Raw genomic sequence first — 20,626 nt, 5'->3', positions numbered from 1 at the left:
CACATTGTATATTCCACTATACAATGGAATAGTTATAGACTATAAACAACAAAGTACTGATGCATGCTACAACATGAATGAACCCTGAAAATAGAATGCTAAGCGGAAGAAGCCAATCACAAAAGGCCACATATTGCATAATTCCATTTAAATGAAATGTTCAGGATGAGCAAATCTATAAAGACAAGAAACAGATTAGGGTTTGCCTAGGGCTGGTGGGGATTGTGAGGACTGGGGTGCAGGGAGAGTGACTGCTAAAGGGTACAGCGCTTCTTTTGGGGATGATGAAAATTTTTAAAATTGAATTGTATGGAATGTGAATTTGAGCTCAGTAAAGTTTTTACAAAAGAAAAAAAAACAGAAAGGTCCCCGATGGTATTTTCTGTGGCAGTTAATAACTAGTAAGCAGCTCTTTAAATAGGAAAATTTAAAGTAATGGTCAGGTGCCCAAACAGTTAAATTACTAACAGGGCAAAATCTGAATTGGCTTTGGATGCTATGATAAAGGTCTGGAAATTTGGCATAGGTGGTAGTAGACACCCAGTAATATAAAGGATGGTCTTTGCCCTAAGTGCAGAAAGGGGTTAACGAAGGAAAAATCCACCTAATATTATACTTGAATAGGAGAGAAAATCAATTCAGAGGCCTGATAAGTAACTTCCGATGGAGTAGACTTCACTGAAGTAGATGTTGGTCCTTGATAAACAGAGGGTTGTGGAGGGAGGATGCAGATCAGTGGGGAAAGAGTTGTTCATGTTCAGGGGTCCATGATTTGACCAATTTGGTGTAAAAGTGGAGATAAGGAGAGAGTGAATACAGTAGTAAGGAGCACAGTTTGTAAACTTAATTGGGATAACAAGGCCATCTCTAAACTAAGACTGAAAGGGCCATTTTCCATTTCGTAAATGTCTCTTAGAAATAAAATGCTACAACTCAACAGGCTAGCCTTACGAAAAAAAAGTTAAAATCACACCAGATGGATACCTCTAGCGACTGAATTTTAAAAGTGCAATCATCGCTCTGCACACAGGCTTGGAAATTAAAGCGACCAAGAAGTTCCCAGGTGGGTGCCGGGAATATAACATACCTCGCGTCACCTGAGGGAAGAAGCGATGCGAAGGCATCCCGGAGACTGCATCTTTGCAAGTAAACCCGGATAGGGTTCTCCCGCCGGTAGGCTGCCCGCGGTGCGAACGCGGAGCCAGAGGAGCTGTGGCGGCCGGGGCAACCAGCTCAACGCATTGGCGTCGCGACCCGCTCCGGGTTTCCATGGCTAACGTCAACTCCAGCCTGCGCCAAGCGGCGCGGAACGAAGCTCGCGTGCTCGGGGGCGGGCCGGGCGTTCGGCTCGCCCCGCCCCTCAGCCTGAGGTCGTATCTGCACGTCCAGCCTCCGGCCCATCAGGCGAGACCGAGCGTCAGGGGAGGCGTGCTTCGTTCGCTCCAGGCCTGGGCCAACGCTCGCCTGCCCGCGGACCGTGGGAGTTGCTGGGATTCGGCCTTGCCGTCGGCCCTGGCCTCGCCGTCGGCCCTGTTGCGGCGGCGGGGGTCGCGGGCGCTAGCCCTGAACTTTCACCTGCGTCGCGCCCCTACGCAAGAGCGTCGTTGCCCTGGTGACGTTCCTCTACAGGGTAGTGCTCTCCGGCGGAGAGAGGCGCGGCAGCCATTTTGAGAGCGTGTGGTATCCGGTGTTCTGACCTAGGAGTTCGGAGCCTAGTGCAACTCGAACCGCTCAGGGTCCTCCGACCTACGTTAATCACAGCCGCATTTTGGCCGTCACCACCCAACACACCGACGGTAATAAATGCTTTTAAGTGATAACTTCATATATGTACGTGTTCGCTCTAACCCCTTTATTATATTTTTCCCCCATGAGTGGATTTGTGACTGCATTTTAAATACTGCAACCAAAATACCCATAAGTGAAACAGGCCACTAAGGTATCTGCTTATTAATAAGACAAAGTTACCGTGTTCCATCTAAAACAAAAACAGCAACAGAAACTTGGCAGACTGCTATTAATGGTATTAGTTTCAGGTCTGGGAATCTTTACAGGGTGGCCGCGAAGTCCCCAGTTTTGCTAGTTTAAAAGTTAAACATCTGCCCGTCACCTACTGCCTCCATTTTCCACCAACTTTCATTGCTTCCCCAAGTTCTGGACACCTTCCAAGTTGCTGGTTGGAAGCCCGGGAAGCCCCTGAGATTTTAAAATTGGTCTCCAATGATTCAGAGGTGCCTGTACGGGAACGTACAAAGCCAATTTGTCGGCATCTAGGTACCCGTTTCCCCACATGATTGATAACTTAGTAATTCTGCATACACGAGACTCCTGACTGGCTTGAGAGCTGGCTTGCTTGGATCTCCTTATCTGAAAACCATGAATGCACCCTTTTTGTTTCTTTTGTGGCTTTACTGAAAATGATGGCTCAGTTCTTCAGCACTTAGGTTTTCAGGCCGTTATGAGGAAACTTTTTGGTGTTAATTAAAAGAAAGCCAAGGCTTATAAAAAAGAAGATATAACTCTATCCAGAGAAACAGTGTAGTTTATTGACAGCATGTGAAAGAAAATCCTGTGTACCATCCATGACAATGACGTAGGTATATACTTGCTTTCAAGGATACAATTTGCAGATAGAACTTTCCCTAGTTTGGTGTGAAGAGGAAGTGTGAATGGCCCATACCTAATGTTTCAGTCTTTGGGGGAAGACATAACCTGTCATCATGGGTACCGCGTTAAATATCTTTGAAGCATCAGCTACTGCTAGGAAGCCAGTATAGAGTGGTTAAGAGTACAAGCTCTGGGCTCTGTAAGTCTGAGTTAGAACTACTGGGGCCCTAGGGCAGGCCACCCCAAAATATGCCTCAGTGGCATATTGATTATTTTGAATTAAAGTTGTTTAAGGAATGGCAGATGCAAGAGGGTCCTTTGAACCTTCTCTCAGTCTCCCTGAAACTAGGAACTAAAGCTCCCATGTGTAAGGTACCCTCCCTGTATTGGGAAGCAGGAAGGTATCCTTACCACCAGAGAGAGACGGAGAACCAAGCTTGTTATTTCTTTGATTTACTACGTACCGCAAGCCCAAACTCTGTTTAAATTCTTCACTGATTAAGCACCCAAAGCCTAAGTTTCTTTATCCTGTCAATTCCTCACAAATTTGTTGTTTCTGCATCTTAAGAGTGTAAAAGGTGCCTGTTTCGGCCACTTCTTAGCTTCAGCTTATGTGAGACCTCTGTGAGCACGAATTAAAATTTGTCTTTCTTTCTCCTGCCAGTCTGTCTTGTGTCAATTTTATTATTAGTCCAGCCACGAGAACTCAAGAGGGGTAGAGGGGGAAATTTCTCCCTCCAGGACAGAACCCTGACACCCCTGCTCAATATTTGTGTGATCTTGGGGTTACCTAATCTCTCCCGCACTCAGTTTCCATATCTCATAAAATAGGGCAATAATAGATACAGAATTTGCCCCACATGGAGTTGTATAGAGTAGATTAAATCAAATAACTGTAGATTGCTTAGTAAGGTAACTGGCACAGTTTAAGTGCTTAGTGAGCATGGGTTATTATCTTGATGTAGAGAGACTGTATTTATAATGCCCATTTTTGTCACCCTGAATTACATATGACCCAACCAGAATGAACATTTTTGTTGTTGAAAATACCTGCTCTAGATATTTGGTGGTTAAATTTTATTTCCAATATATTTGTACTTTGTAGTTTTTCAGAATAAAATTAGTAAAGCTTATGGTACAAGGTCTTTGGTTACTTGTACATAAAGTATTCATTCAGCATTTATTGAAATAGTAGATGTTGTTTGCCAGGAATCACACTGATTGCTGTAGATACAAAGTCAAATAAAAATGATCCGTATCCTCAAAGAATTTACCAAAATATAACTTGGGAAGCCAATAGGGACCTCAGTAATTACAGAGTGTGTGATAAGCTGACATGCACCTGAGCTATAGAAACACAGAAGTGGGACACAGAAATCATTCTGGGGAAATTCAGATGAATACTATTGAGTTTTAAAAGACAAGTAAAATTAGGTGGATGAAGGTGTGGGAGAGAAGGTGTTCCAGCTTGGGGTATATTCATTCATTCATTCATTCAATAAATATTTAGATTATACATAGATTCCGGTACATATGTACTTTATTTAGTCTTAACCATATGAGGTAGTTTGTTATTATTCTCATTTCAAATAAGGAATCCAAGCTTCAGAAGAGTAAAGTATGATAAGATCTGGTATTGGGCACATAACATATCTGTATGTCTCCAAGATCCATATTTTTCTATCACCCTGCTGATTCACATAAAATGAAACATTACCAAAAATCTGGAGCTGCTTCTTCAGCCAGAGAAAATGTTTATCCAGGTATTATCATGGCATACATGTTTTTGTATAATGTTATTGCCCATTTTCAGTTCATACCCAAGTCACTCCTCTTGCCAAAAAGTGGGGGGAAAACCCACCACCTATAAAACCCCCACTGCCCCATTTTCCAGAGAACTTTGACCACAGGTCTCTGAAAATAACCCCGCAGAGCTGCAGTACAGGGTAGCATGGGTTAAAGAGGTGAAATGGCCTCGGGATTAGAAAGCTGAAATTCCAGGGCAAGGGAATAGAATTGCTAAAATTTGGTAAAGGGTTGGATTGGAGTAGGAGTGGGGTGCAGTGGTAAGGAGACCTAAGAAGAAATAGGATAAGCCCAAACTTGGAATGGGGTGACCACAAAGTATCCTAAAAATAAATAAGCACAGAGGAAGAATAGGTTTTGAAAGAAAGAGAACCCATTTTGAGATGTGTTTGAAAGGCTTGTGGGATATATCTTGTTAGAAATACAGGATTGGACTTTGGGAGAGGGGTCAAGACAGAGAGGTCTGGGTACATTTAAAAAAAAAGTTGAAATCACAAGATTGGAAGAGAATGCCAAGGTTTGGATATTAGTGGCTGCAAAGAAAAGCATCAGAGAGAAGAAGAAAGGGACTATGAAATGACTGCTCTCTTACATGGCTTGTTGAAATGCATCTCATTGCTTTTCTATCACAGGTCATGATATACATGTAAATGCATACAAAGGCCAAGTGAATGGGCATGTGATGGGTAGAAATTTTAGTATGTTCCAGCATATTCACAGGCATGTGAGTTGGGTAACATTGGGTTATAAGGATATTAAAGACAGGGAGTGACCAATTGTCATTTGCAAAGTTTCATACTGAAACTTCCTTTATTATAGAAAAAACCTCATACCACACAAACATTCATGAGTAGAACCATCAAATAATGTATAATGTAAACATAGCTTTGCCATTACTTGATTTTAAAAGACAGTATACTTTAAATTACAGTTCTGAAATCTTAGAGTAATTCCTGTGGGAAGGGTAGGGTGAAAGCATAGAGTTTCTCAGGTTTTGGTTTTGATGAAGAATTTTAAATTTTATCGTGTAGCTTTTAAATTTAATTATTTAACATCAGTAACTTCACAGATTAGATTTTTAATTCTAGAAGTGTTTCAATTAATGTATTTTAGAAAGTTATCACCACTGGAACTTATTTTACAGTCATTTCAAAAGAGAACACAGAATTATTGGTAGCCTGAAAATCACTAATTTGGAGTATTAAAAAGGCTAAAGTTTCATTTTTTAAAGTTATGTTACATTTTGTAAAAGTTTGTGAATATAATTTCACTGAAAGATCAAAATTTAAGAGTAACCAAACTCTGTGTAAATATCCACAGGCATATTTAGAATTTGACTCTTTACAGAAATTAAATTACATGCAGATCTGAATTAATGACAATGATTCTCCTTTATTCTGGCATATATAATTAAGAGTTGACTATGCAGATTTTAGAGTCTTTATCCCCAGTGTCCTATATTAAGTTTGGAATATCAATTAACCTCTTCTATTGACAGTATTACCAAGAATATGATGTCTCATTACTAGTAATATTAATTTCTAAAGCTAGAATTGAAGTTAGTAACCTCAAATAGGTGTCCTTTTCCTGGCATTTGCCTGCTAATTTCTTTGTCTATAAGTGTACCAATTGTTTAGAATTGTGTGAACATTATTTTCACTTTCCTGTAGAATGAATATATAAGGAAATGCATTGAACAAGTTGCCTGATAAAATTTCTGTTTGAAGTTGTAATTAAATAAGAATGTGGCAGTGGGAGAGAGTTAGGTATAATTTGCCTAAAGGTAGAGGAAAACTTATATACCCTCTCATAATGTCTCCAGACTCATGATACTATTGCTGTTAAACAGAAAAGTCCACACTGGTTTGAATTACTTCCTAGAGCTTGCATTGTAATGCCCTCTTCAGGTTAATATATTTAAAAACATGAAAATTGGAGGTTACTCACAGATAAATATTTTAGGGGAAATGAAACCACATTTGGCATATAAAATTATACATCAAATATAAATAATAATATCAACAATAACCAACTTTGGTGGGATGGCAGCTTAGAGGTACATTTTGAAACTTAGCTTGCCTCTATCTAGCAAAATTTTAAATGCAGTTCTCTTTGACAGAGGAATTTTATCTCTAGAAATATACCTTACAGATATCTTCCTTTACAAATATCTCACCTAAGTATGTAGTAATATTTGTACAAAGATGTGCTTAGAACATTTGCAATAGCAAAATGCAAAACATTCTTAAATAGGTAACAATTTTAAATAAATTAGCTTTAAAAGGATGTACACCTACCTGTACTTCTATGCGAGCATGTCCAACTTATAATAAGAAATTTTTAAATTACACTACAGTTTGTATAGTATGATCTTATGTAAAAACTAGATGTATGCATGAGCATGCTTTGTATATACTTATCTTTAATGGACATATAGAAAACTATGATAGAATTCAACCAAGGGGTTAACTGGGGTTTGATAGGAAGGGGACTTTTACTTTTTACCTTTACTCTTGTGCTGGTAATATATTTTTAACAGTCAATACATATTGCTTTTATAATGTTTAAATCATAAAATAGGCAACAAACAAAAATAAACTGACAATCAAAAACACCCTGTCTACACTCCCCCAACTCCCCCCCACCCCGCAAGCTGCTATATAACCAGAAAACTGGCATAGTAGATTTCTGTTTTTATAATACTTTTAATCCAGAAAATAATTTGAAAAAATAGTTGCTAGTTTCTATGAGTAAATAATTACGGTATTGATGCCTTCATAGGAGAAAAATGCTATTTTTTAGTGTTATATTACACTTAAAAGTTACAATAAGTCATTTGGTATATTGGTAAATTTTGAGCTCTTATAATCAGACACTGCTTAGAATCTTGACCACTTCACTGCTAAATCAGTAGGAAGGAATCCTTAAAGTTAGTTCATTTTATGCTAAATGAGAACATTTACTGAATTTATGTATACATTCTCAGGATTATTAGGATTTCTTTCTAATGTTGGATATAAAATCCTATTTTTAGTATACATGTAAAATATACATAGATTAGTGTATTCATACAGCTATATATGTAAAATACTTATACATATCAAAAGTATATGTTACATATAAAGTAAAATAAAATACATGGGGATCCCATTTTATTGAACTAGCAATGACTAGGTATTAATGGAAGATATTTTCATATGTGGTTTGTCTTTAGCAATATAATTTTAAAACAACAATTTTTAATAAAATTTATGCCAGTAATTTAAAAAAAATTTTCCAGAGCTGCTTTTAAGGCTCTTGGTTTAAATGAAAACGAGTGTGTAGACATGAATATCAGGGACTTCCCTGGTGGCGCAATGGTTAAGAATTCACCTGCCAATGCAGGAGACACAGGTTCAAGCCCTGGTCGGGGAAGATCCCACATGCCGTGAGGCAACTAAGCCTGTGCACCACAACTGCTGAGCCTGCACTCTAGAGCCCACCAGCCACAACTACTGAAGCCCATGTGCCTAGAGCCCATGCTCTGCAAGAAGAGAAGCCACCGCAATGAGAAGCCTGTGCACTGTAACAAAGAGTAGCGCTCCCCCCCCCCCCACTGCAACTAGGGAAAGCCCCTGTGCAGCAACAAAGGCCCTACGGCAGCCAATAAATAAGTAAATAACTAAATATATTTTTAAAAAGCTTCTGTAAGTTTCAAATGATAGAAATCATTCAAAGTAACTTTTAAAAAAAGAAACGAATATCAGAACAATTAATCCTGCTGCATTTAAAAAAATTATGTCTATAAATTTCAAGCCAAGTATCGATTCATGTTTTTACATCGAAATTTTCCTGCTAAAAGTATTTGTAATTAGTGGAAAATGTATATACCACTGAAGAGCAGCGTGCAATTAAGGGATGCAGTTACTTGTAGAAGTAACCATATATTAAGAAACAAACAATGAATCATTTTTATTTGTGGTTTCTATATAGAACTTATCTATGGAATCTTTCCCTGTGAATTTTTTCCCCATGTAACTTTTTCTCCTGGTAACAATAATGAATACAATTTTAGAGACAAGCTTTCTTCTAAGGGCATGTGTGCCCTTCTTAACACATGTGATAAAAACCAAACAAATACTCATACTCTCCACTGGAAAAATTCAAATGAAACATTTTTTTTTTCCCCAAATGACCCAGTTAGTGTAGAGGCATACAGTCTGAATTCCATAATCCAGTATCCCTGAGCAGCTTATTCCTATATCATTGATATGCCCAAATGTACACTAAGCTAGAACATTTGGCTATGAAAACCTAAAGATACATCTACTTTATAAAAAGACTTCCTTTGTTCATCTATGTCTCTTTTCCCCAATAAACATTTTCTTTTAAATTATAGTACATCTTAAAAATACGAACCTGAATGTGATGTGGATTCTTTCAGAAAGAAAATTTATTCCTTTTTCTCCTGATGCACATAGTAAATAGTGTTTGCCTTATTAGACAAGGAACAATCTTTAAGAATAATGAGGAGGGCCCTGAGCTGATTTTTCTCTCCTTTAGATTATAGCACCAATATCCCATCCGTTACTGCCTCCTCCAAAGAGAATGACTCCTGTTCAGAAATAAAAGCAGCTCTACCTAACAACTTTGCCCTCTTTTCATAACCTCCATTAACTAGACCCATATTTTCCTCACTCCTTATCAAAGCATGAACTCAATAACTGCTTTCTTCTTCCATGTTGGAAATTTATTCCAGATAAAATAGTGCAAAATTAAGAAAACAGTGCTCTTAGTATGAAGGGCAGGGCCAATGATTTTCATAGAACTGTAGAAAACAGTTATATTTCTGAATAAATATATTTAATCAGAAATAATGAGATCTGAATTATAATTCACTCTCTGCAAGAAACTCAATAATTAGACATGGAACAAGTCACTTACAGTCTCCAGACTTCACTCTCCTCCCTTTAAGAGACTGAGCTACATCTCTTAAGTTTCCATTTAATTCTGTATTTCTGCTTTTGTATTATTTTTGTGTTAAATGTCTCATGGTATGGGTAGAAATAAAGACAGGCTATAATATTTTTGTGTTTTCCAATTTTTTAAGGTATACGAGTTTTCTAAGTAACAATCCTTTAACTAAAGAGTGAGCTTTGTTTTGTTTATTGTTAAGCAGACCTAAATGAACATGATTATCATTGGAAAACTAAACTCTGCTAACTTCAATATTGACCACTTTTCCTGGGACAGTGATTTCTGTCAATGTTAACATCAAATAATGTGATACCTTAATCAGATTTCATTAAGTGCCAACAGTTTACTTTCTGAGGAATCTCTCTTTAAGGTCAATTAAATAAAAATGTCAAAGCCAGTGTTGTTAAGATTTGTGCCACATAATAGTCAAGTTATTTTATGTTTAGCCTCTTTGATTAAAAGTAGTGGTCAAAAGATGTCAAAACCCTCAAAGGTGATTTTGAAGATGGAGAAGGGCTGGAGCTACCCAGGCAGCAATCAGAAACAATTAGGAAAAATGTGCCAAATGCTTCATTCTTTCTCTAAGCTGCATTGCAAATTACATTTAATATTTCAAGCTTGTTGCATTTTAAAATAAAGCCTCCAACTAAGCAATTTTCAAGACAGTCAAAAGATATTGCTTAAATTTTTCTTATTGCTATGGAAATGAAAAGAGTGATTGTCTATCTTGATTAGCTTGAAGATTGCTTTGGGAAGAATTTGACAGTTCTAGTAACATTCCCATTATAATTTACAATCTATGTAGAAGAATTGAATACTACATTGAACATCAGGAATTTAAAGCTTTCTTTTTACCTGATAATTTTATTCTACTACTTTAACATAAAGAGGGGATCTTTGTAATATGTATTTTTAATGCATATATAATTTATTTTTATCATAATTCTTTAGAATTATTCTCAATTAGATCAAATAGAAAAATATATAGCAAAATAAATATATCAGAATATTTATTGATGCCTACTGTATGCAGATCCTTTTTTTTGTGCTAGTCAGTTTGGCAGATACAAAGATGAAAGGACTCAACAGTTTAATCAATAGAATATTCATAAGAAAAAAGAACAAAGAAAACCAATTACACTTACTCTAAAGCCAGTTACACTTTGGTTATAATAAGTTGAGTATGGCTGATACTATTTCATTTGCTTATACATAAATGCTAAACAGAGGCTATATCTACTTAATACCATAAAGTATGGCAAGTTAGGAAAGTGATCCCACAATAAGATTTCATGTTTAGAAAGAAAGGTTATAATTGAGTGGGATTATATTACACTTGGAAATGTATGGGAAAATGTTTAAATGCCAAGAAGACCTACATATTGTCATTTTTTATGGACCTCCTGATTTGAAGGCCAAATTTTTAATGGCATTAAAATAAATAGTTTGCCAGTCCAAAATGCACTGGTTCTCTTAAATTAGCAAACAAAATAAGATTCAGTGATAGGATTCAATTAAATAGCATTCTCATTTATTCATTCATGAATTCTATTAGTAAACACGTATGGTGTGTTTACTAGGTGGTAAGCAATCTGTTAGAGAATTAGTGATACAAATAAGGATAATGGTACCTCCCCTCACAGCTCCTTCTGGTAAGAGTGCTGGGGTAATACAGATCTATATGATTCCTTTGTTAAAAAACATTAGTGCTATTTATCACGTGCACACCTTTTAGCTGATTAATACCTTCCTATGGAAAGTATTTAACAGAAGAAAAAGGATTTATACATGTACGTGTTTATTGCATATTTCTAATGGTGTAAAATTGGAAGCAATTTGAATGTTCAAAGGTATGATTAAGAAAATATTTCCCTTTAGCTGAGTATAATTCAAATATTAAAATGGCAATTATGTTGGGTTTCTAATATCATGGAAAATGCTTAGATTTATAATGTGGAAAAAACCAAAAATTATATAAAGTATAATTCTTTAAAAATATACAAGTGAGAAAGCATTTGGATTTTAGAAAAATGATAGCTGTATTTAGCATGGTGGTGTTCTAGACAATCATTTCAACGTTTGTTTTGGAAGCACTGTATGCTCTTAAAAAATAATTAATATTTCTATGTATAAAAGTATTCCCAAGCTGGAACCCTCATGCATTGCTGATGGGAATATGAAATGGTGCAGCTGCTGTGGAAAATGATATGATGTTTCCTCAGAAAAATTAAACTTGGAATTACCATATGATTCAGAAATTCTGCTTCTGGGTAGATACCCCAAAGAATTGAAAACAGGGACTTGAACAGGTATTTTTATACCAATGTTCATAGAAGCATTATTTGCAATAGCCAAAAGGTGGAAACCAAACCAAGTGTCTGTCAGTAGATGAATGGTAAGCAAAATATGGTATACACTTACAATAGAATATTTTACAATGGAATGTGTTTCGCAAGGTGAAAAGAGGTCTAGAGATAGATGGCTGTGCAACAATGTAAGTGTACTTAATGCCATTGGACTGTACAATTAAAAATGGTTCAGATGGTAAGTTTTATGTATTTTTCACCACAATTAAAAAATAAAAAAGGTTAAAATGGTAAATTTTATGTTCTACATCTTACTACAATACAATTTTTAAGGGGTCCTGAAGTTATGGATAGACTTCTAGATATGTATCAGAAATTGAAAAAAGGGCTAGTTAATAGATTTAACAGTAGAAGACAATGAAAAAATGAAATGCATAAAGCAGCTGGAAAAAGAATTTTAAAAATGAACGTCAGCAAGTTCATTTTTGTGTTATGCTCAAAGTAATGATTTGAAATCTGTCCTACTTATTTTTCATGCTTTTCTTTTCTAAGAGCGTGTATGTTGGTAGTTTAAAAAAATGTAATTGTGAGACTAAAATGAGCTTTCAACCCTCAGTCACAATTTTAGAGGTGAAAGAGATGCTTTCATTAGAAGTGAGAAACCAGGGGTCCAAAGAAGTTAAGATTATAAAGATGTTAATAACAGGTATGACTAGAATGGATCCCCTTACTTTTATTACAATGTTATTTAAGCTTTATACTACATCAAGCAGGCCAGATTCTAACCTTTGTAAAAAAATAAACTAATGAAACATTTAATATTTATTTTCTACTAGGAAATTCTTATATCAAACATGAATTTCCCATGGTATAGCTTAAATCTGTGTCTTTTACTTCTTTGGACTCTTTCAAGCTATTGTTAACTTCACAACTTTTCTTTTCCCAAGCCATATTTCCTCTGATGCTAAGAGAAGACGCATTTTCTTTACTTTTAAAACTAATCTATTTTATGAACTTTTTTTCAGTGATTAAAACCTTAGAGAATTTAAGGTGGTGAATTTAAGTATGATTCCTTTTTTCATCTTAATGTATTTAATAGCTCGAAATTCTAGAGTTTATTCTTCTATACCCCTCCCCCTTATGCTGATATTAAAGGGCTTTGCAGTGACCTTCTAATATGACTCATTCAGAACCAGTTACTGCCTTCATTTTACATCCTCCATTTTATACTCTTTCCTAAGATTTGTATTTCTTCTTTGCCCTTTCTCACTTATTACTGTCATATTTGCTAAAATTTTAATGTAAAATGCTTCGCATCTCTTTTCTGGTACTGTTCCTATGTCAGTTAGGAATGAGTTGAGCTTCATGTAACAGAGAAATCATAGCAACAATGGTTTAACAAGATATAAATTTATTTCTCTGCCATATAAAGTCAGTCTAGATTTAGGTGTCAGGGTCAGTATGGTAGTTCCATGGGCTATGGGTCCATCCATTTTATTATGCCATCATCCCTAGGGTCTCTTCCCTCCTGATCCAACTAGAGCACCTCCATCCTATTCTTATTCTACACCACATGATGAAAGAAAGGAACATTGTTTTCCTTTACTTTTTAAAGGAGACTTCCAGGAAACACTACATACAACACTAGCACATGTATGTCATTGGCCAAAACAAATGGCCACACTTAGCTGCAAGGGAAGCACTGTGCCTAGCTAATAATCAGAGTTCTTTTACTAAAGGAGACTGACAGAACAGATGCTGGGAGGTAACTAGCTGTCTCCTCCACAATTTCCACTTCTTTTAGCTATGTCACTAAGTAACTTCTCACCTTCCTAGCTAAGACAGTTGTTTTGTTGTTGTTGTTGTTGTTCTAGGGCTACTTTATACATTTTTAGTTCAATTAATTAGTAAAAACTTAGAACAAACCAAAGTAGTGCTTCTTTTGTAATAAAAAATCTTTTTTTTGGTAATTATAAAGTTTCTATTATATAATTATACTTATTCCAATTGCCTGAATAGAGTGGTTAAATTTCCTTGCCAAAAATTGCTATTAGTTCAATTTTTTTCAAACTGTGATGGCTTCATAATTAAAGTTCTCATAAAAGGAAGGCATATTTTATTTTATTTTATTTTATTTTTAAATTTTTACCTTTGCATTTTAAAAAGTGAATTAATTTAGTTATTGGCTGTGTTGGGTCTTGATTGCTGCACGTGGGCTTTCTCCAGTTGCGGAGAGCAGGGACTACTCTTCTTTGCGGTGTGTGGGCTTCTCATTGTGTGCCTTCTTTGTTGCGGAGCACAGGCTCTAGGTGCATGGGCTTCAGTAGTTGTGGCATGTGGGCTCAATAGTTGTGGCTCACAGGCTCTAGAGCACAGGCTCAGTAGTTGTGGTGCGCCCTGGACTGAGTTACTCCATGGCATGTGGGATCTTCCCAGACCAGGGCTCAAACCTATGTCCCCTGCACTGGCAGGTGGATTCTTAACCACTGCGCCACCAGGGAAGCTCAAGGAAGGCATATTTTAAAATAAACTATATTACTTGTTGATTCTGATATTAAAATAAAATACAGAAGATCCCTGAGGCCTTCTTGAATCCCCAATTTCATGAAGAATGTGTGAAATACAGTGGTAATAGGACTTACTGATAGTTTTGCTCCTACACATAAGCATCAGTAAAATGACATTTGAGTCAGGAACACTGTCCAAAATTTACATTTCAAGTTGCTAATTCTTTTTTTTAAAGAAATAATTTTGAACATACAGTAAAGCTGCGAAAATAGTGCACTTCCCTTCACCCAGCTTCCCCTAATGTTAGCATTTTACATAACAGATCAATGACTGAAAGCAAGCAATCAACAATGATAAATACTGTTAACTAATCTACAGACTTTATCAGATTTCACCAGTTTTCCTACTAATGTCCTTTTCCTCATCTAAGACCCAATCTAGAACCCACATATTATACTTAGTTATCATGTCTCCTTATTTTCCTCCAATTTGCGACAGTTCCCCAGTTTTCACCATTCAATACCCTTGACCTTTTTGAAGAGTTATTGACCAGTTATATGTAAAATGTCCCATAGTTTGGGTTTTTCTGATATTTTCTCATGATAAGATTATGTATTTTTGGCAAGAATACCACAGAACTGATGTTGTACCCTTATTAGTGTATCATTCAGGATATTGACATATCTTATCATTGGTAATGTTAACTTTGATAACTTAAAGTCATGTTTACCAGGTTTTTCCACTATAAACATACTATTTTTCTATTTGTAATTAAAAAGTATCTTGTGGAGAAATTCTTAGAGACCACTGAAATATTGTATTTATACTGCCATCTACTAATTTTAGCATCCATAGTTGATTTTTTACTTGCAGTAATTATTACTGGTGGTGTTTGCATAGTCATCAGTATTCTTTACACACTTCAATGTGGGTTTTTTTTTTCCACACCATCAAGCAGTTCTCTCAGGAGACACTGACTAGGTGTACTATCAATACAAATTTCACTCAATTATGACATTATCTATCTGGAGATAGTATCAGATCCCACAGGGTAAGGGCTCAGTCTCACAAGACTGGCCCCACTTTAGACATCAATTGCAAGTTTGGGTTGTTACCTGTGCTTCTGACCAACCAGCTATAAATTGGAGGTTCCTACATCCCCTTGTCAGGATTGATTGATTTGCTAGAGTGACTCACAGAATTAAGAGAAGCATTTATGTTTACCAGTTTATTATGAAAGATATTATAAAGGATACAGATGAAGAGGTACATGGAGTGGGGTCCAGAAGGGTCCTAAGCACAGGAGCTTCTGTCCCCATGGAACTGGGTGGCATCACCCTACCACCACATGGATGTGTTTACTAACTTGGAAGCTCATCAAACTCTCATTGTTCAAGAGTTCTTGTAGACCTTTAATCTCCAGCCCCCACCCTCCTTCCCCTTCCCAGAAGTCTGGGGTGGGGTTGAAAGTTCCAACTCTAATTACATGGTCTTTCTGGTGACCATCTCTTAGGTCACCACCCTCAGTTATCTCATTAGCATAAACTATCTAGGACCCCACTCTAATTTCATTAGCATAAACTCAGGTGTGCTCTAAAGGGGCTCCTTATGAATGTCAAAAGACATTCCTATCACTCAGGAAATTCCAAGGGTTTTAGGAGCTTTATGCCAGGAACCAGAGAGAAAAGCCAAATATATTTCTTATTAAACCACAGAGTCGATTGAATGCAGAAGAAAATTATTTACTCTGATTAGAAACAAAGATCTGTAAATGTGAACCTGATTGGAAATTCTTTTCATCAGTAGGTTGAAGAAATGACTGAGATGCTTTGTGAAAGAAATAGGAAAAATCGTGTGCAAATGTTAAATTGTGGCATTTTCTACTGCAGCTGAGAAAAATCAGATGTATGATTCAGTTATCTCTTATTTGGGGGCTCAGTATGATTCTTGATGGGAGCCAGGAACTTCTGTGTTGACTCTTCATTCTAATATCACTTTTCTCTTTGTGCAGAATAAAACTTCTTGGCCCATAGCTATGTAAGAAATAAGGAATTAAAAATCCCTGCATCTTCAGACAGGCTGTATCTTCACACACACATATATATGTATATATGCATATCTTCTTTATCCATCCATCTGTTGATGGGCACTTAGGTTGCTTCCACATATTAGCTATCATAAATAATGCTGCTATGAACATTGGGGTGCATATAGGTTTTCAAATTAGTATTTTCATTTTCTTAGGATATATACCCAGCAATGGAATTGCTGGATCATATGGTGAGTCTTTTTTTTTTTTTTTTTTTAAGATTTATTTATTTATTTTTTGGCTGAGTTGGGTCTTCATTGCTCTGCATGGGCTATCTCTAGTTGTGGCAAGCAGGGGCTACTCTTCATTGAGGTGTGCAGGCTTCTCAGTGCGGTGGTTTCTCTTGTTGTGGAGCACAGGCTCTAGGCACACGGGCTTCAGTAGTTGCAGCACATGGGCTCAGTAGTTGTGGCGTGTGGGGCTTAGTTGCTCCACAGCATGTGGGATCTTCCTGGACCAGGGATTGAACCCATGACTCCTGCATTGGTAGGCGGATTCTTAACCACTGCACTACCAGGGAAGTCCCTCATATGGTGATTCTATTTTTAGTTTTTTGAGGAACCTCCATACTGTTTTCCATAGTGGCTACACTAATTTACAGTCCCACCAACAGTGTGCTAGGGTTCCATTTTCTCCATGTCCTCACCAACATTTTTCACTTGTAGACTTTTTGATGATAGCCATTTTGACAGGTGTGAGGTGATATCTTATTGTGGTTTTGATTTGCCTTTCTCTGATGATTAGCGATGTTGAGCATTTTTTCCTGTGTCTTTTAGCCATCTCTATGTCTTCTTTGGAAAAATGTCCAGGTCTTCAGCCCATTTTTTAATTATGTTGTTTTTTTGATATGTTGTTTTTTTAATTTGTTGTTTTTTGATTGAGTTTTATGAGCTGTTTTTATATTTTGGATATTAACCCCTTATCAGTCATATCATTTGCAAATAGTTTCTCATTCTATAGGTTGTTTTTTCATTTTGTTGATTATTTCCTTTGTTGTGCAAAAGCTTTCAAGTTTAATTAGGTCCCATTTATTTTTACTTTTATTTCTTTTGCCTTAGGAAACAGATTCAAACAAAATATCGCTACAATTTATGTCACAATGTTCCACCTATATTCTCTTTTAGGAGTTTTATGGTTTCAGATCTTACATTTAGGTCCGTAATCCATTTTGAGTTTGTTTGTTTTTAATATGATGTGAGGAAATGTCCTAATCTCAGTGTTTTTCATGTAGCTGTCCAGTTTTCCCAGCACCACTTATTGAAAAGACTGTCTTTTCTCCATTGTATATTCTTACCTCCTTTGTAAGAGGGTATATTCTTACTGCTTTGTTGTAGATTAATTGCCCATAAGTGCGTGGATTTATTTCTGGGCTCTCTATTTTGTTCCATTGATCTGTGTGTCTGTTTTTATGCCAGTACCATGCTGTTTCGATTACTGTAGCTTTGTAATATAGTCTGATCATTTTAAAATTGATAAATGTATGTAACCGATTTTTTAACATCTTTTATAAATGTAAAAGAATAATAAAAGTATGATGTCATGAAATAGAAGTAACCCAGTTTGTAGTAGGACAGCTTTTTGACATATCTTTCTTTTTGTTAGTTGTATATCCTCTATTCTCTGCTATAACATTATTCATGTGCTTACTTCTTTAATACATAAGCCATTTAGCTGCAGAAAGCTCAATCACATATTCAAATGTATAAGTGGATTTATATCAGAGGAATAGCATCAATTTTTAAAAACTTATAAGCCCATAAGTTTCAAATATTTTTACATAATCTTATACCTTCATTTAAACTAGTGAGTAGATTGATTTTATTATTTTTTAAGTATCATTTTTGTTCTTTCCCTCACAAATATCATGAAAAGACTCATAAATGTAATGAATAAAATTACATAATTCAGTGGGAAATAAAACAGTATGTAAATATCAATAATTGATCTCTAGACAAAATAACTTAAACAGTTACGATCCAGTGAGGGAATTCGAGATTCTTTATAACCAAATATGAATAACATTACTCTGGATACCAATATTCTGCTTTGTTTTCATTTGATATTCCCCATCTAGGCTCACAATAGTATTTTTATATTGATTTTTTAATATAATTAAAAATAATTGATCAAAAAATATGCAGGATTGAGTAGTAGAAACAAATACCTTACTTTTTAAAGTTGTTTTTGAGCTTCAAGAGAAAAGAGTTTTCTAACCCAAAGCTAATTTCTTTCATTTTTGTTTCCTCCATGAAAATAATACTCTTTAAAAGTAAGTTTGGGCATAACTTTCCAGAACGCTCAGTGAGAAGCAGAGGAGTGGCAGGCTCCCGAGCTGCACATAGCAACGTGCTCCTTTCTGCTCCCCCACACTGGCATCGACTGCTCACCGGCTGTAGAAAATGGTGAAAGAAACCACTTACTATGATGTTTTGGGGGTCAAACTCAATGCCACCCAAGAAGAATTGAAAAAGGCTTACAGGAAACTGGCCTTGAAGTACCACCCTGATAAGAATCGAAATGAAGGAGAGAAGTTTAAACAGGTTTCTCAAGCTTACGAAGTGGTCTCTGATGCAAAGAAAAGGGAATTATATGACAAATGAGGAGAACAGGCAATTAAAGAAAGTGGAGCAGGTGGGGGCTTTGGTTCCCCCATGGACAACTTTGATATGTATTTTGGAGGAGGAGGCAGGATGCAGAGAAAAAGCAGAGGTAAAAATATTGTACATCAATTCACAGTAACCTTAGAAGACCTATATAATGGTGTAACAAGGACACTAGCTGTGCAAAAGAATGTGATTTGTGACAGATGTGAAGGCCGAGGTGGTAAGAAAGGAGCAGTAGAGTGCTGTCCCAATTGCCGAGGTACTGGAATGCAAATGAGAATTCATCAGATAGGACGTGGAATGGTTCAGCTAATTCAGTCTGTCTGCATGGAGTGCCAGGGCCATGGGGAGTGGATCAGTCCTAAAGATGGATGTAAAAGCTGCAATGGAAGGAAGGTAGCTCAAGAGAAGAAAATTCTAGAATTTCACATTGACAAAGGCATGAAAGATGCCAGAAGATAACATTCCATGGTGAAGGAGACCAAGCACCAGGACTGGAGCCAGGAGATACTATCATTGTTTTAGATCAGAAGGACCATGCTGTTTTTATTTGACGAGAAGACCTTTTCATGTGTGCGGTCATACAGCTGGTTGAGGCACTGTGTGGCTTCCAAAAGCCAGTATCTACCCTTGGCAACCGAACCATAGTCTTCACTTCTCATCCAGATCAGACTGTCAAGCATGGAGATGTCAAGTGTGTGCTAAATGAAGGCATGCCAATTTATCATAGACCATATGAAAAGGGTTGTCTAATCACTGAATTCAAGGTTAACTTTTCTGAGAATGGCTTTCTCTCCCCTGATAAACTCTCTTTGCTGGAAAAACTCCTACCTGAGAGGAAGGAAGTAGAAGAGACTGATGAAATGGACCAGGTAGAACTAGTGGACTTTGATCCAAATCAGGAAAGACAGCTCCATTACAATGGAGAAGCATATGAGGATGATGAACGTCATCCTCGCGGGGGTGGTCAGTGTCAGACCTCCTCCTGTGGCCAGTGAATAACACTCGCTGCTGGCATTTTATTTGCAGTAGTGATTGAGTGAAAGACTATAATCATAATATGCTCACTACTTGCTATTGTTTTGTTTTAATATTCAATTATAGTAGTGTTTTAAAAGTTAAATGAAGAATAAAGTCAAATATAAAAGCTCAAAAGAAAAAAAGTCAGTTTGGTTTGTATTATCTTTAATAGCTATTTAGGATGATTTCTCTTCTAAATATTGAAGTGACTGAAATATCCATTTGGTAAGTACATATTTCTACACTTTTCTTCTCACAATATATTGGAAATAGCACTATATTAAAACAGTTCCATGATACTAGAAAATCTTCACTTTCTGAAGTCTGTGGTAGCTGTTGTTTAAATTCTTGATAATGTCAATATTAGTTAATTAAAACTGAGTCTTAAAAAGAGCAAGGTATTTAAAACTTTTTATAATGAACTATTAAAGGATAGTATTATATGGCTGACGTTTTCATAGTTATTCTTTTTGAGAGTTAACAATGACCCAACTTGTTAACGTTGACAGATGTTTGGGCTTTAGTTTTATTTAGTTTCTGTCTATAGAGGTTTTAGATCTATTTCCATAAACATAATCATGCCTTCATTCAAAACCTAATATAGTAATGCTTCAGTTTACTATAGATGAAAAATATTAGAACCTTCACCTAACTTGAAAAATTATTTAAGCATCTTAGTCATTGAAGGAACACACAACAAAAAGCAAGCCAAAAGACAAAAACATAAATCA

The 20,626-nt window shown here is 36.2% G+C and overlaps 1 protein-coding gene and 1 pseudogene across 3 annotated transcripts in view; one reads left to right on the top strand and one right to left on the bottom strand.

Moving 5' to 3' along the window:
* PCNX4 (pecanex 4) overlaps window positions 1-1,523 on the bottom strand; it is a 46,469-nt gene extending 44,946 nt beyond the window's left edge. For 2 of the 3 annotated variants that reach the window (XM_057730605.1, XM_057730606.1), the window contains exon 1: window positions 1,088-1,523. The gene's annotated coding sequence lies outside the window, so the exon portion shown is untranslated. The remainder of the gene's footprint in view (window positions 1-1,087) is intronic. The other variant, XM_057730609.1, reaches the window with a different exon arrangement.
* LOC130850984 (dnaJ homolog subfamily A member 1-like) lies at window positions 923-20,165 on the top strand (annotated as a pseudogene).
* The last annotated feature ends 461 nt before the right edge of the window (window positions 20,166-20,626 follow it).

The sequence above is a fragment of the Hippopotamus amphibius genome, chromosome 4 (genome assembly GCF_030028045.1).
Source record: "Hippopotamus amphibius kiboko isolate mHipAmp2 chromosome 4, mHipAmp2.hap2, whole genome shotgun sequence".
Lineage (NCBI taxonomy): Eukaryota > Metazoa > Chordata > Mammalia > Artiodactyla > Hippopotamidae > Hippopotamus > Hippopotamus amphibius.
Note: the sequence above shows the minus strand (reverse complement) of the source record. Positions and strands in the feature narration are given on the sequence as shown.